The sequence below is a fragment of the Lissotriton helveticus genome, chromosome 5_1 (genome assembly GCF_964261635.1).
Source record: "Lissotriton helveticus chromosome 5_1, aLisHel1.1, whole genome shotgun sequence".
NCBI classification, from domain to species: domain Eukaryota; kingdom Metazoa; phylum Chordata; class Amphibia; order Caudata; family Salamandridae; genus Lissotriton; species Lissotriton helveticus.
The window spans coordinates 337,993,156-338,011,274 of record NC_136065.1 but is presented as its reverse complement, the minus strand read 5'-3'; the positions used below and the strand labels follow the sequence as shown (position 1 = coordinate 338,011,274).

Here is an 18,119-nt window from a genome sequence, read left to right as displayed (position 1 = left end):
CATGTATGAATTTAATTTTATGGTACGTTAATGAGAATTAATTGAAGCTTTCTTTTTAATGGTACAGTATAATTCTTGATGTTTAGATTTTCTTAACTGTAGTCTTAAAAATACCTTTAATCCTTGTGTTTAGCTTATTTTTAAAGCTCAATGGGGAATTTCAGAATAAATCGAAAGGTAAAAACACACCATTCCCCTCTTTAAATATGCAGTCCCCGAAAAAATACTATCAAAACCATTTCTTTTTCGTATGCTCTGCTACTCGCTCAATAGGACGTACAATGAGATAGTCTTCGATCCAGGAGCATGGCGTCCACGAGTGCCCGCAAAAAAAAGTTAGCATTCTAGCTCTTTGGTAGAACTCAGTGCGCTGTTCAGTCTTCTTACCGTAGGGTCTGCCTGTGGTCGGCCCTCAACGTATTGTCTGATTTCCGTCGGCCCTGAACCGGGAGAGATGTTGCTATGGAGGGCCTGACCGGGCAGGAAGCGGCTGAGGACGAGCCGACTAGGTGAGAGTTTACGAGCGTTATGTTTCCAGCTTATAAATCAGAAACGTGTGTGCATCCTTCTTATCACACTTCTGATTAGCAGGGAAGAACATTTTTGTGTTAAAATTGCTTAAGTTGGTTTTCTTTCTTTTTTCTAAAAACCTTCCGCTGCAAAGCAAGTCAGCAGACGTACAGCACGCTTTCTCGTTCACGCGTGTATGTTTAAGAGAGGTTTAAGTGAATTGGGGACCCTGGAGTGTTGTCAGGTGTAGGTTGCTGTGATTGTAGGAGGGGTGAGTTGTCATGACGAGACTTTGGGGTCGAGGGGCATTATGTTTTGAGTAAGGAGATCGTGAAATAAGTGTGGAGGCGTACGTAGCGGCGCCAAGAAGAGGGCTGGAGGGCACAAGAGGTAATAGGGCAACAAGGAGGCATGGTGAGGTGGAGGTTAGTAGGAAGATAATGGGGTACAGGCGAATGATGCCAGGAAGGTGGGGTAGTGAATGTCAACGCTATGGTTGTTAATACTTGGCACCAGGTGTCTTTACATCACCATGGGTAGTATTCCAGTCGCATGCATTGATCTTACCAACTACAGTCACTCGTAAAGTAGTAGCCCGAGTTCAAGTCAGTTGAACCAACTGAACCACGTTTCTAGACTGCAATTTTATGTGGAAGGAAAAAATGACTATATTGAAGAATATATCCTGCGAGGAGAGGCAGGTGGTAGAAACCCCACTTCTGAGAAGTCAGGACGCGGACCCCCATGACTGATAAACTACATAGGCCCACAACGCGCTAAGTAACACCTCCCACCCCTTAAACTCCCCATTGCATGGCCCCTGATTAGGGTGACCAACTGGCATAGGCGCAAATTCAGGACAGTGTGTGTAAAAATTCAGGACAAAAGGTAAGAATTCAGGACAAAACTTCGGGACAAAAGGTAAAAATTCAGGACAAAACTTCGGGACAAAAGGTAAGTTTTACAGACACGTCCGAGGTGGTCGTGCAATAGTATATAAGTAAGTAAATAGACAACCACCTAAGTACAAGTCAAAATTTGTTTATATTAGGTTGAGACAATCGTGCACTTCACAGTTTTTCAGTATGGCCGCAGCTTGCTACCTTAGACGATTCAAAATTTGCATCTCGCTGCAGCAGTTACATTAGTCACCAGACAAAGGTGAACCACACCTGAATATACGTGAGACCGCTTTTATTGTTGATTGAAAACAAGGAACTTTGCAGTGCCATCCCCCAGCCTTCCAGGGAAACACCCGATGCCCGGTCCGGGCTGTCCGGCCTTGCTACCACCCTCCAATGGTTCCCCTCATCTTCACTTAGACCAGTGTTTCCCAAACTTGTGACTCCTGAGGACCCCCACTGAGTCACCACTGGAAGCCGGGGACCCCCAAGCAATTTGTATGATTTAAATTTCAAACATTAAAACAGTAATTCAGAAAAAATAAACACGCGTGCACACAAAACAAATACTCAAATTACTAAGGATTTTAGGGGCATTTTTAGAAGCCCCTATCTCCATGGGAACATCACTTTTTGCAACTTTCCCGTGGCGATAGAGGCTTTGCCTTATTTACAAGGCAGCGCTAAACCATTTAACATGGCTTAACGCTGCCTTGTAAATAAGCTCTCCTGTCACACAATGCCTAGTGTGAAAGGGGTGGGCAGTGGGTGTTGCGGTTGGCGTTCCACCGCAACACCCATTGATTTTGACACTGTCCCCTATTTACAAGGGCAGCATAAATAGGAAGTAGTGCCAAAATTAAGCCAGGGAAAACCAGGTCTTAATTTGGCAAAACAAGGAGAAATCCTTTATTTCTCCTCGTTTTTGCTTTTTCAATGTGTGCTGCTTTGTGCAGCACACATGGAAAAAGCAAAGCGCCTTGGATTGTTTATGTTCAGGAAGGTGACCCTTCCTGCACAAAACAATCTTTAAAAAAAATGCCATTTTGTAACTTGCATGTGGGCTGCATTAAGCAGCACACATAGAAGTGACAAAATGGATTTTCAAGATTGAAGCGGGACCTTCCTGCACATAAACAATCTTCCACTGCATACACACACCCTTGCACTATGGTGCATGGGTTTCCCGTTGGCAGCACAGGAGGAAATGCAGGGCTGCACCATATTCTTGTAAATATGGTGCAGTCCGGTGTTTCCGGAGTGGCAGAGCGTGTCGTTAAGCCAAGGAGGCGAACGGCACGCTCTGCCACTTCTGTTGTAAATATATCCCTTAGTATTTTATATTCAAAGAATTTGCAAAAAACAAACCATTTTAATGGGAAAGTTGGTGCTGCATCGCCGTGACTAACTTTTAATTGGTTGGTTTTATTTCGCAGTAAAAGGCTCCTGCTCCCGCCAGGGCCAGACTGGAAACCCAAAGCAGCCCTGGCAAATGTTTTCAGATCAGTCGCCATAAGGTGCAAACCAAGTGCAGTGAGTGAGCCTGACCACTACAAAGGGGGCTTTGGGAGGCTCTCCCTCCAAGAAATTTAGGAAACATTGGCGCAGTCTAAAACACATATATCATTATATATTAAATTGTATTGGCTTTTGACGAATAGTATATGAAGGCCCTACTATACACCAGGATACGACATTCTTTGTTGGGGTTCTTCAATGATTCCCTTATTATCATCCTTCAGCAGTGCCTCTCATCTCTCCATAGCCTCTCTGTCACATGTATTTCATTTGTTTTATAGTATCTCTCATACCATCGTAGGATGTTGGAGCACTTTACATTACAAACACATAGAAACAATGAATCATACGTGTAAATCAGTGTATAGAAAATGTTACATAAGGCAAACGGTACTATGTGTAGGATTCACGTCATTCATACTAGTAGGCATTTTTAAAGAGTGCTTGATCCGGAGAAGCGCAAACTTGGGATTCAGAACATCAGCCAGTGGTTAGCATGGACTTAAAAAAAAAATGTATTTCCACCCATATAAACCTTTTTAGCAGCATCGGGATAATGAAAGACTGGGAAAAAACATGTTAGTAACTTGTACCATGCAGTTTGCAAGCAGCTCTTTGATGACAGTTTATAGGTCACTGTGCTAGATTACAATTGTCACTTATGAACTGCAGAGTAACAAAAAAATCTGTGACAAAAGCAGCAACCCACTGACCAATGCACATAAAACACTGTTTTTTTTAAATGCATGGTACATGTTCTTTGCCAATATAACTCAAAGCTGCAACTGCACAAAACTCCCATCTCTCCAGCAAGTGCATTAATCACTGGCTTTATTTTGACACTTTTATTGTTGCTCTAAAACTGCTAATTAGCCAAGGAACTTTAGAGTGCTTTTAAAACTGCCTCTTGCGGACCCCCTGGGAATGGGTCACGGACCCCTGGGGGTCCGCGGACCACAGTTTGGGAAACACTGACTTAGACCGTTTCTCATGTGTATTTAATTTCTTTTATAGTGTTACTCATCTCAAGTATGTAGGGCAGGGTGTCGGAGTGCGTTACATCACACACACATTATATAGAGACAATGACTCATATTAACGTGAAAGTCAATGTATAGGAAATGTTACTTAAGATAATGGGTGCTACAAGGTGTAATCATTCTTTCATCCATCATTCAGTCTTTCACCATTCATTCTGTCCTTCCATCTGTGTGCCCATCTATATCCAAACATATTCAACCATTTGTAAACCTATCCACCATATATCCTTCCATCCATCATTTCACTCATCCATCCCTCTATCCACCCTTTCACTCATCCATCCATTATTCATCTACCCACCCTTTCACCCCATTCATCCATCTATTCTCTCATCCATCCAGCCATTTACCCTTTTACCCATCCAGCCATCCATTAAATTACTCATCCATCCATCCAGTCACTTATCCTTCCACCCATTCACCCTTTGTCATTCATCCTCCCTTTCACTCTCCATCCCCCTTTCACTCTCCATCCCCCTTTCACTCTCCATCCCCCTTTCACTTATCCATCCACCCACCCACCTACTCATCCATTCATGAATCCATCCATTGATCCTATCACTCACTCATCCATCCGTTCTCTCATCCATCCACCCTTTCACTTCTTCACTCATCTATCAATCCTTTATCCATCTCCCCCCTTTCACTCACTCATCAATCCTTACATCCACCCTTTCACTCATCCATCCATTCACCCTTTCACTTATCAATTCATCAATCCATCCATCCTTTCACTCATCCATCCACCCACCCATTCGCCCATCATCTACCCTTTCACTCATACATCCATCCTTTCACACACCATCCACCCTTTTACCCATCCATCTAACCTTCCACCCATACATCCATCTATTTACCTTTTCTCTCATTCATACTTCCACTCATCCTTTCTGTCATTATTGATTCACCCTTTCTTTCATCCTTTCAGTAATCCATCCAGCCATTCACACATTCTTTCACTTATTTACTCACCCACCTTTTCACATTATGAGCTGAGCCTTTGTTTGCAGAGTTGCAGACAGAAGAGGCCCATCAAGAACTTCACCTTGCTGTAGCTCCTAAAGCTAGGGGTGGAGTAGAGTTCACTATGCCCCTGCACATAAGCAGTCTGAAAACGTAGAAGTCCTGAGTCTTGCATGATGCACAGTGCCAGGATGTGAGGTGACTATGACATGGTGTTGTTTCCAGGGCTTTAAGTGGTGTAAAAAAAACTGGGGAGGGGTCTCTTCAAAAGGGGTATTCGATGTAATTAAGGGCGTGGTTTAAAACAGTTAGGCTAAAAATCTGCGCTTAGCCTAGTGTTCTGCCCGACTGGTATTATGTTGTTACTGTCGTTGCATCCAGATATATAATACAGCAAGTATCATTACACCAACAACAAGCCAGGACTATTGGCTTTGTCAGTGGTTGTTAGTTGCTTAAAATAAAAAAACAGCAACCATGGCTTTGTTGAATATAATATTGAAAATACTTCAGTTCTAAAATGATGAGACAGTGAAAGAACGATAACCCGTTCTTTTTAACTTGTTTTACAGGCTTCTTTAAATAAACTGTTTTCTAACGTTGCAGCATGGGTGTTTTACCTTTTATCCAACAGAATGCCCTACTGTACACTGAGGCAGGAGAAGGCTACCACATGCTTTAACACCCCAGACTGCCCCATTGACATTCTGTATGTGGCAATCAGCTGCATACAGAATGACAATGGGCAGGTGGGGCTGCTCTTGTGCTCCAGGATGAGTGGGAGGCCCCCCCATCAGGGGGGGTGAGGCCTCTCACAGTGGAGCAGTGCTGCTCCCTGTGATGGCTAAAATTACGGAAAAAAGTCGTCCGTAAAAGGGATCCTCACGGACAACGGAAGTGAGGTCCAGATTACGGACTTACCGTGAAATTTACGGACGGTTGGTCACCCTACCCCTGATGCTTCTTATTCAATATCACCATGAGCCAGGGCTTTAGGTGGGATGAAGAAACTGGGGGAGGGAGATGGGGCTCTCAAAGTGGCGTGGCCGCTGTAATTAGGGCGTGGCTTAAAAGTAAGCTAAAATTCTGCGCCTAGTATAGTATGCTGCCCGAGAGGTAATTTGCTGCTTCTGTCATTGTTTCCAGATATATAATACAAGTAACATTACACCTAGAACAAGCCAGTATTATTGGCTTTGTTAATGGTTGTTAGTTGCATAACCTAAATAAACAATAACCATGGCTTCGTAGTATAGCATAGTGAAAATGCTTTAGTTCTGAAATGATGAGACTGAAAGAACTACGAGTCTCTTTGAAGTTACATCAAAGGCTTTAAGCAGTGGTACTGCTGCAGAGTTGAGTTTTTTTTACATCCTGAGGGTGAGGACAAAAATGGAGCACCCAATAGGGTCCCGTCTCAGCCCCTGCTTTTTAGAACTGCCGGTGGTGAGCACCGGCTGTACCCGGCCAACTGAAAGCCCTGCTATGAGCCAAGACCCCTGCTACGACACATCCTTTGGTGCCCTCTGTCTGTCACAACCCCTCCCCTGACACTATGATTCCACAAGTCTCCCGCTGTCATGTAACTTCACCCCTCCCCCATGTTTACTGTTTCAGCTGTACCCCGTACTTGAAAATGTCTGTGGAACAGCACATTCCTTCAGCCACTCAGCACAGACCGCCCTGTTCGCTAAGTCTGTTCCTTTCTCAGTAGTGGTCCATCTATGGCTTTGTCCCACCACGATTCCATTCTGAGCTCTGCAGCAAATTTACATGGAGACCGATGTGTTCATGTCGCCTCATGATCATTCTGATTAATATGTTATGTTGTTATTGTCCTCTCATGCCATACTGTACCGGTACAATACCTCAATAAAAATAATTTGGAAAGAAATAATTGAAGATGGTGACAAAGAAAAAGACACACAACTTATGGGCGGAATGTAGAACAAATCAAAATATTCACCCCCAGTTAAGAGATCTGGGTTAAATCCGTCATTCTTTTTCTTACCATGCCACCCCAGTTTAGACCTGGCCATATGCAAATCAGTCTTGACCCTGTGCTAGGTCCTACCTGGACCGGAAACAAGCATCCTAGGACCGGTTTCGGGGTTTCACCCCTCTTCAGCCAGGTTAGCTTGATTCCAGTGGCACAGTGAGCCCAAGACCCACGTCTGGGCATACCTGGCACACTTAAGGCGACAAAGCAAAAGACATACAATTGATGGACGGAATGCAGTACGAATCAAAACATTCACCCCTAGTCAAGAGATCTGGGTTAAATCCATCATTATTTTGCTCACCACGCCACCCCAGTTTAGACCTGGCCATATGCAAATCAGTCTTGAGCCCGTGCCTCATGGGAACAGTCCAGCCTGAACTGCTAAGCCAAGTCTTCCCTGGACTGGAAACAAGCATCCTAGGATCAGTTTCGGGGTTTCACCCCTCTTCAGCCAGGATAGCTTGATTCCAGTGGCACAGTGAGCCCAGGACCCACGTCTGGGCATAATTGAAGATGGTTCCTTGGATGACATAGAGCCACCTGGTATTCCAATGACAGATTCCAGGCCACAGGTGAAACAAAACATGATGAATGAGCGGTATTGAGTATAGGTGCAGAGAGGAGTGGTGCCTCCAGAAAGGGCATCATGGGGGATGGATCCAAAATGTATTGTTCTATAGTATTTATATTGTGCTAATTGTACATATGTGAGCCTTTGAAACCCTTTCCTACACGGGTGTGAAGCTAAATGGTGCAAACCTCGATGAGCGTTGTTTATTGTGTGAGCCAGTTTGGGAAGTATTTTGATAACGTATATGAGTGACCGGAGGGGTCTTATTTTGTCTTGGGTTGCACTTAATAGTGTGGTGGTGGGAAGAAGTGTGACATTTAGAGCATGAACAATTTACATTCACTCAACTTTTTGATGCGCATTTAAGCAACCACAATATATACACAGTGCGTGGTAAAGCCCTAAGCAAATAACGAGTAGACACTTAAGCAGCCCGGATCGCTTTAACCTGTTCAGAATGTTAGGGGGTTGCTATGTGTTCTAATACCAAAGTAGGGGTTGTCACACAAAAGCCAAATAACCCAAATGCCACCAAGCCCAAAGCAGGGATACTGCCAAGTGGGTAATATGTGCTAAGTGGGTGAAATAAGTTGGAGCAGGAGAGGAAATTAGTGATAAGATCAGTAACCATATAGCTGTTAAGGCAGGGAACGTGCCAACTGCTGTACACCTACATCTGTAGGAGAACAATCAAAGTTGTCAACCTGAGCAGAAACTACATAATCATTAAAGGCCCACACCTAACCTACTCCTGCTAGGTTAAAATACCTCAAAATGTTAAGCAGTCGTCATGCTCCAAGTCCCTCTCAAGCTCAGAGTCTCCCATGGCCAGATAAGCACGAGTTGGGAGAGTCCTAGCCAGGTCGTGGTTCAAACTCGTGGCAGAATAACACCCTCTACATGTGAGACACCAAACCCTTGGTGAGTAGCTGCCTTGACTAAATAAGACTGAACCTTCACGCCCTAGTGGGCCCGCTAATTTCTTTTGATTCCGAGGACCTTGTGCACTGACTCTAGTTTGTATTAGGAGACATCCCCCTGCCCTTGTAAAATGTACTCTAAACAGTTTCCGATGTGAGGGAAATAGCAACGTAGGGTAAAAAAAAACGTGGGTTGAAAAGTACCACCAAAACCTCAGCTCGGACACCAGCACGGCTGAGATTTTGTGGGGCCGATAGTGGTTCATTTTTTCCTGCTTCATAATGTCTTCGAATCGCTCTTCTCTGATCAGAAAGAAGAACAAGTGGAAGCAAAGGCAGATTAGAGAGGGCACAGGAGAGATTTGTGTAAGACGTATGTGGAACAGAGAGCACAGAGAATCGTGACTGTATTTGGGGAGGCACTAGTAAACTATGGAGGCTGCATGAAGGGTTATGTGATGAATCGGGACAGATTATGTCAGGAAATAAAGGTACAAAAAGATGTACATTACCAGTAATATTGCCAGAAAAAGACAAACTGTCAAGGATTGATTAGACAAGAAAAATAGCCTTCCCGACAGTAAAAATCCAAAATTTACAAAGCAGTGTTGATTAGAAATCCTTTTAGTCCATAACAGATGGAAACGGCTTGGCAGTCTTAGCAAGACCACCCAATTCAGCGACATAAATGAAGAACAATTGTGTTCAATTGAAGCACCGAAGAAAGGTGGTGGGAGGATGGATGTTGATACTCTAGAGCAAAAATGGGCCGGAAAGAGAGTGCATACAATGGGGTGCCCTAGAAAATGAAGCCAAAGGTTGTGAGGGGGGCAGTATATGTGTGTGTGTGGGTGGGTGGGGGAGGGCTTGCCCACATGAAGATGGGCATCATACAAGTTTCTGACTTCAAAAGAGGGAAACTCTGTCACTATGGTATGGTATTCACACTGTCGGAGTGCTCGCGTATTATTTCTCCTAATATTAGTAGCTCATCCAGTCCAGGTTTTTTGTTTTGCTTCTGGAACTTGTAGTTCTATATTTTCTATTGTAAAATCATGACTACAAGTTCCACAGGGTAAAGCTGAAGCCTGGTCTTAATAAACCATTCACACATGGATCTGAGAAACCTGAGAGCTCTGCAAAGTAAAAAGGGTTGTTTGCATCTCGGAAGATTAGCATGACAGTTGCGTGACAGTTTGAGGGACGAACGCAGTAGTCTGGGCATAACTTTAGAGCAGGAGAAGTATTGTCTGATGGAGGGAATTCACATAGGAGCAGTGGGTGACTCTGGACTCCTGTAGGACAGAAGTATTGAAGATAGAATGGTGTTCATCTGTTTGAAGGAATTTGCTGAAAAAGTGTATGTGGGAGGGGTCTGTAGAGAGGAAACATTCAGGGGAAGTATTTCTTTTATTGAGCAGTACATATTCATGGAATCCAGGAACCTGCTGCCCTCTCTAATCCCACATCACCATAAACTTTCACTGCATAACCCTCTGGCTACCTTTGTGTATTTATTTACAGTGCAATCACAGTGCCATCACAACATGCTTGCTTTATGCTTCTCCCAGCTTGTTCACCCTCACTCACCGCATCACACACCTTCATTACGCCGTCTTCACCCACTTTCTCATTTACAACTTGTATATATTGCCAGTCTCCTTACTTTATCCATGCCCATCTCCCACACCTCCTTCCATACTCAACCATTCTGAGTTCAACGTCTCTCTTCATTCTCTCTCTCATCGACTCAAGTGGCCTAACTCCTGTAGTTGAGTAATCCTAAGTGTGCTAAGGCTAAGTCATTTCTCCACAGCCATCTAATATGGCAGACCACAAGCCAGCGCTTAACTTGATTAAAAAAACAAAAGAAAGTGATTTTTGTTTCATCAGGAGCTCGGCATTAAGAAATTGCCAGGGTTGCCTAACACCACAGTTGTCTAGTTTTGATTCCAACTCGTGCTTCTTCCTTCCTCCATCCTACAGTTCCTGTTTTTTTAAAAATCTCACTCTTGCTGGTTCTTGTTAACCCTTCTTTCTCCCCTTGTTACTGTCTTCCTCCTTCTTTCACTTGCTCAGTGTCAAAGTCTGATGAAGAAAAATAAGTCTTAGCACCTTATTCATAATTTGCAACCACAAGGGCACATTAACCACTGTCATTAGCAACCTAAGGCTGAACATGATCTGAAACAACAAGTATTCTTCTAGATTTGATGGCAGAACTCTGAAACCCTAAGTCTTACCGTGTCTGGTGCAAGTCTTCCACCTTTTTGACGCCTCTTCAACCTGACTGTTCTTTTGGCTCGCCAGACAATTTCCTGTAACTTCTGTTTGATCGTATTGCGTCCCTGGTGCCCTTCATGAGCAAAAACTATAAGTTTGGGTCTCTTTATGACTGCTGCACTATCCTTCACTGCTTATATTTCCAACTGTCCTCCACTCAGTTCCTCACACAGAGCCTTCTACCACAAAGATACTCTTAGACTTCTCCTTGCCTTGCGCAGCTCTTAATAATCTTACCCTTTCTTCAATTTCTCTCCTTCATTATTGGCATTGCTAATCCGGAAAAACTTAGACATGTGAAAGCATACATCCATAGCCCTGTCCTATGCCTGGGCATGTGATGTCAGTGATCAGGTGCAGGTGATAGGCAGCGCCCTCTCCATTTGTTAGGTCATGGGTTTCTCTAAGGGTAGCATTGCAGCAGCACTTAAGAGGATCTGCACTTGGCATCCTTGTGCATGCTCAGCCTCGGCAAGTCTTCTGTTTACTTGAGTTCAATCGTACCGTCCCAATGTGTGAGTTCTGCTGTATTTAGCAGTCCTCTTGAAGGCACATTGTAGTGCGGCTGATGGGACCTAAAATAGATAGGAAGTTACAGTTGCACAGCTGGGGTTCTTTGCAGTTGGGTTGTTTCCAGCATGGACTTCTCATTTTTTAATTTTTTAAAAATATCTTTATTTGCATTTTGTCACACATATACAATACACTTAGGGAAAGAAATAGGGAAGAAAGGGATAAGGGACTTGGACGAGATATGGAACGGACAGTCATTTCAATAAGTTACAGCTGTGTTCCGCCGGGACATTTTTCCCCTTGTACTAAACCTCAAGATTGTTCGGCCGGTCGCTGACTACGAATTTCTTTCTCAGCAAGTGACGTTTGTAGCAGCTGGTCATAGTTCCCTCTATTAGGGTCTAGGTAGATAGAAGAGGCTGTGCAAGTCTATAATTACATCTGACCATCCAGTTCAGTGACAAGGTGAGGCAAATCAGATACAATTTATATTATTACAATCAAACTAAATGAAGCATGAACTTCTCATGTAGTGTTATTGACACCTTTAGACCTTGTTCATACAATGAATGACTTTACTATAGCAGTCAATAAAAGGTGGGCCTTTTAACTTGGGCCATGTCATCCTTCATCCCAATCAACACAGGCAGAGTTTCATATTACTTGGCATGGTTGGATTGAATAGCTTGTATTACAGATAAAGTGACTTGTTCGCGAGCGTGCCATTTTCTCTCAGGTTTCTGCCCTAATAGTTCTAAAGTTAGAAGGGCTTCAAATATTGTATTTCTGGATATTGCTCTTTCCAGTATGCAATTATTAACCTTTTTATGGTTCTTGGAGCCAGAGCTAGACAGCACTGAGGTGAGAATGCCGAGTGCCACATTGCCCTAATACTTTGAACGTCACTTCTAATTTTTTAAAGACAGAACATTCCTTTGGGCTCATATAGTTTTGCTGTCTGTGATGGTGTTACTTGGTTTTAGGGCTATATCCATTCATTCAAATTACGAAGCGTTCAGGTTTCAGGGTTTTAAGAGACCAGTCCAAGCATTTGAAAAAAATTATTTCTCCCCCTGGAATGATGCTTGTTATGGCATTAAGGCACGATTACTTAATGATGATCTGTAATATTTGTTGTCTTTTGTATTTCTTATATTGATTTTTTAATTTTGATATGTAGCACAATTTCCTGCCTTGATGGAAATTGTGCCTATATTTTTATCAGCTTTAAAATAAAACTGTTAGTAATGTCCGATATGGGGCAGTTAGTCTGGAACCCGCTCTGTTCTAAAAGGTATGTGAAATATTTTATAGGCATCAGGGTGCCCGTCAACACGAAAAATAGAATATTTAAAAAAAATAGTAAGGTGCCCCAGGAAAGAAGTCCATGTTCAATTTGATCATTCCATCATCTTCTTTATTATTGATATGTAAAATACAAGTTAAAATCCAGCCAACACGTTTCGCACCATGAAAAAAAGGAACTTTATGAGGGCTTAAGAGTAATGTTGTGTAGAAGTCATTTATACAATGTGTGGTACAATATCATCACATATTAGGAAACATTCTCCTTCTAATGTTACATGTCATTCCCAGGTCACAAACAGTACCAAGGGACACTATCACGTCCCACAAGTGATACCCAAATCCCGATATCTTAGTGACTATGACCATCCTAAGGACAATTATCAGTAGTAACTTCCCAAAAATTCCAGGTGAAGTTATCAGCAGACTGCTAGGAAAACATTTATCAATATTAAATGCTTGCAATCAAGTAAAATTCAAATTATCACATGCTGTGTGCCACAATGGGTATTACCACAGCAGTAAGTCTCCCCAACTCAAATTGAATTATCATTCAGGTAACAACTTTAAATATGTTTTAGAATTGCAATATTTTGTCATCATCATATTAGGTTTTGAAAATACACACATTTTTCTATCAAAAACCTTTTCCACTTTGAGCAATCAAGCTCAATTTTCCAGAAGAAAAACCTTTTCTGAAAAAGCATAATTTTTTCTTTAAAAATCAAATCAGTTTTCATCGTTAGAAAATACACAGTCCCTAAACATCAGCTTTTTGTTTTCATTGAGTACCACCATGTAAAAAGGCCTCTCATGGACAAATTATGCTTCAAATACCCAGATATTGGAATCATAGGCCATGCTTCCTCACCATGACACTAAGAATGCCTCTGTTATGCCAATAATTCCCACCATTAAACCAGGGCTACCACTGTGCCACAGCTGGATGCCCAAAATACATCAGTTATGGCCTTTGTTATGGGAGAAGAAGTTTTCACTCTGTCAGAAATGGCTGAAAGCAGGCCAGTCATGCTCTTAATAAATCAGTGATGGCAGCAAGTATGTAATTACTAGACTTGTATGTCTAAAATAGTAAAGGACGAAAATATTATGGCTATGGCAGAATTATACCATGAATGGGCACAATTGCGTCAGAGATAATTATCTTATGATGGAGACCAGCATACATATTTGGCAGTCCTTGACGCTAGGAGTAGCTTTAAGGAATCAACACTGTTTATTTGAGAAGGACACAATGTCACACACCCACACAAAAATGAATGTAATGCTTTTAATTTTCTCTGCCCTGGATGCATACTCTCTTCTCAGCTCTTTGGTTGATCATGCTCCCACATAACACATTTTCACTCTAGTTCTTGCAGTCACATCCTTTGGTGGGTCAGCCCTGGTTACTGCTGCTACTATTCTTTGATATCACACACAGTGCGACTGATCGAGCAGGGCGGATAACATGGTCAGCCTCCTTCTTAGGTAGATTTAAAGTGGATAAAGATAGTTCATGTGGCAGACCCATAGGCCATGCAGCTTCCACATGCTTCAACACCCTCTGCATACTAAGCAAGACCTTGAAATGGACCCACCCTCCCGAATCCAGGAAGACCGTCACCCATGCACTCATCACCAGCAGGCTGGACTACGAGAACACCCTCTATGCTGGAATCAACACATCTTTACTCCACCAACTTCAGACTGTCCAGAACGCCGCAGCCAGACTCCTCCTCAGCATCCCACGACTAGACCACGTTACCCAGCATATTGTTGTGTTTCAATCTAGGACCCTAATTCGATATTCCCGATTTATGCCCTTATATGGCTATAATAAATAATATCCTTATAAAGGCATAAAAATCATATCCATGTTTAGTAATAGCCCATGCAGTCCAAATACGGCAAGGCTACTCCCCTAGACTCCTAGAAAGTACAACGCGTTCTTTAAACAAACCAAGCCTCCAGCAGCCCAGGAAATCCCCCTGCTCTTGTTTTGATTTGCACAAGAACTCCTAGAGTCAGAAAGAACTGTTAGTTCTTGGTGACGTCTTATGTCCAACCTTACGTCAAACCCGGCACCTTTCAGGTATAAATATACCAACGTTGCCTTAAGCAAACACACGGTGGTTTGGAGCAGAGCGGCTATCTACTTGCCCGGAAGCCCAGCTGATGCGAGGAGCCGAAGGAAGCCGCTCCTCCCTTTTGACGCACTGAGAAAGACGCTGTCTTTTTCTCCAGCCGAGAAAATTCAGCTCCGGTGTTTCCAGCCACCCTTGCGGGTTGCTGGGATATCGAGTCCTGAGAGAGAGATACAAGACCTCCTATATTCTATTACCAAGGTACGGAGCTGACTAAACCCTTAAGAGAATTCTTGATTCAGATCCTTGGCAAAGACCTAACTTAACTTAAACTGCAACTTACTTACTCCTTCCCATGTATTAGGCTTAGGTCAGGTACACCGGGGTAGGCGTAGATTAGCAGCACCAGTTGAGTACATTAGTCAATGTATTTATATATGTATATATTTTATCCATTTTAAAGTATCATATGGCTAAGAAACCATATCAATGCTTTTACAGTATTATTTCATAATACTCCTTTTACTGTACGCACTTTACTTTATGTTAAGTATTGCAATTGTGGCAATTCATTTCTCTTGCACGAGAAAGAAGACTACTCAATAAATAACACCTTTTATTGAAAACGCCCGTCTCTCTATTTCTCTGCACTCTGGTGAAACTAAGTATGCACGATTGACTGAGTGAAATAACCGTCTATTGTTTTCACATGACTCTAGAGATACACTCTTTATTCTGAGGGAGCAAAGTTGTCATGTTTATGCGGTTGTCAGAAGCTAATCCCTTCTTGTCTAAATCAGGAGAGTTAACTCTTTCCTTAACATTCGAGAAAGTTTCTAGTGACCTCCTGAGCTAGCTGGCAAAACTAATTAAGTCTAATATAGTCAGTAGAGACCTAGTCGACCTCAGTCCTACGTCTACACTGCTGTTTATATTATTCCAATGCGCAGAGCCTATTGGGAATATAGGAACTACACTACAATATACGAGCACTCCACTGGCTCCCCGTCGAAAAAAGAGTGATCTTCAAGCTGCTCACACACAGCTATAAAGCCCTCCACAACACCAGACAGCAATACCTCAACAAAATAATCTCCTTGTACACCCCCAAAAGAAACCTCCGCTCCGCTGACCAAGCCTTGGCTGAAATCCCCTGCACCTACAGAACCAGAACAGGAGGCACATCCTTCTCCTACACTTCATGGACAAGAACTGGAACAGCATCAGATGAAGCCCCACACTGAAAGCCTTTAGGAAGAACCTCAAGACCTGGCTTTTCAATTGAAATGAGATGACCAAATCCCCCCCACAACCCCCTTCCCCCAGCACCATGAGACCCTCTCAGGTGAGTAGTGCGCTCTATAAATCCCTGATTGATTGATTAATAGGCCACCACAGTGTGTGTTTGAGTGTTATCAACAGGCCCTCCATTGAATGGCTGTCTGTAACTCTTAAGGGTAGTTAAATGAGCAGTGCTGCCTTCTTTAATATACACAGAATCTCTAAGATCGGCTTGGTTTGGCTTCACCTCAGAGCTACTTTGAGGGTGCTGGTGAGCTACCAGTAGCTCCCGAACCACTGGTTGGAGAGTCCTGGTCTAGAACGTGTTTTTTGGGAGATCATTGTAGTAAAATGAGGTTTGGGGGGAGTCCAGGGGGGATAGTTGAGGAAAGAGTCTAGAGTGTGTTTGGGAGGTCATAGTAGTAGAATGAGGTTTGAGGTGAGTCAAGGAGGGAATAGTCGAGAAAAGGTTATTAGGAAGTTTGTAGTAGTAGAATGAGGTTTGTGATGAATCCGAGAGTGGGGGTAAGCAGATATATTGAGAGATATATGATGAGACGTAGAGTAGTGCATTGGAGAGAGTTAACATTTTTTTCATCCATAGTAGCAGTAAAGCAATAAATCTATACATACATAACTATATAAGGAAAATAATAGAGATATAAAGTTGTATTGTAAGTCCCATATGTACATGTGTGGATAGTTAGAAACTCAGACTTTCAAGTGTGGTGGAGTTTTTGGTCGCATCAGTTCATAAACACTTTAGCAGATTAAGCTGTTCAACTGTATTTATTAAATATGCGAGTGTCTGCCTTCAGAAAACTTTTCAATGTGCTGTTGAACGTAGTTTATCGGTTCCCATGTTTCTGATATTGTAAACTGTTTGGGAACATTTATTTTTTGTGAAAACTCCAGGTAGACTTCACATGCACAGTGCAAAGTGTTTAATTATTGGTGACCTTATTGAGAATTTCACTGTAGAGCAGCACTCTGCAACTTTGTTGCTGTTTAAAGTCACAGTTGTGTGTATCAATTGTCACCTTCATGATACTGGTCCTCAGTTCTCTGCGGATATTGAAGTCTGCTTGCTGTGAAAGTGTTGCTGAAATCAGTTTTTCAGTGAAAATGGTGATCTTGATAATTTAATGAAGGAAACCTTTTTGAGAAGTTCTGATTTATTGACCTAGCACCAGAGGTGCATTCTGAACACGTTCTGCCGAAATGTGCTTGTACCCCTTGGGTTGGAAGTTCGATGTTTCAGCAGTGTAAATTCGTCCTTCCTAGGATGTAATTCCATAACTGGTTAATACCGTTTATTATTAAAGTACCAAGAGACAGTTCAGTTTTTTGTGTGGGCTATGCAAGTGATCAAAATGATTAATATTATCTTTGCTGTTGCTGAAATCAGTTTTTCAGTGAAAATTGTGATCTTGATAATTTAATGAAGGAAACCTTTTTGAGAAGTTCTGATTTATTGACCTAGCACCCGAGGTGCATTCTGAACACCGTCTGCCGAAATGTGCTTGTAACCCTTGGGTTGGAAGTTCGATGTTTCAGCAGTGTAAATTCGTCCTTCCTAGGATGTAATTCCATAACTGGTTAATACCGTTTATTATTAAAGTACCAAGAGACAGTTCAGTTTTTTGTGTTGGGCTATGCAAGTGATCAAAATGATTAATATTATCTTTGCTGTGTCTGTACAAGTTTGCTGTAATGTTAAAAAATGCTAACTTCTTAATTTTTCTTTTTTCTTTGCGTGAGTTATGTTAGTGTGCGATTGACCAGGGCTTTGGGAAATTAGACATTGTGAGTTGTTTCAAAATGTTATTATGTTGTGATCAAACAATCTAAACCATAAACATTTGTGCCTTTTTATCTCCTGAGAGCAAGAGCATTAAAAAAAGGTGATGGGTGGAATGCTTAAATTAATCAAAGCCACTGGTAATCGCTCAGGCCGTATCCCAAAAGTATGTTGTTTTTTGCCCCCCATGCCTCCTCAGCTTTGAACCAGCCATAAACAAATCAGTCTTTACCTTGTTCCAGTGGGGAGAGTCCAACCCAAACTGCGAGGCCAGGCCCTCCCTGGACCACAACACAGGCAGCACTGGACTGGATTTTGTGCGATGGCAGACACGGTCTGCCATCGCACTCTAAAGACACGCCTCCTAGAAGCCGGAATCCAAGAGAAGGCCCTTGACTGGACCACGTCCTTCCTCTCCGGCAG

At 42.6% G+C, this 18,119-nt stretch overlaps 1 protein-coding gene across 1 annotated transcript in view; it reads left to right on the top strand.

Moving 5' to 3' along the window:
• The first annotated feature begins 377 nt into the window (after positions 1-377).
• The window catches only part of SLC35E2B (solute carrier family 35 member E2B), a 286,509-nt gene continuing 268,767 nt past the window's right edge, over positions 378-18,119 (top strand). The window contains exon 1 of the mRNA XM_078642445.1: positions 378-509. The gene's annotated coding sequence lies outside the window, so the exon portion shown is untranslated. The remainder of the gene's footprint in view (positions 510-18,119) is intronic.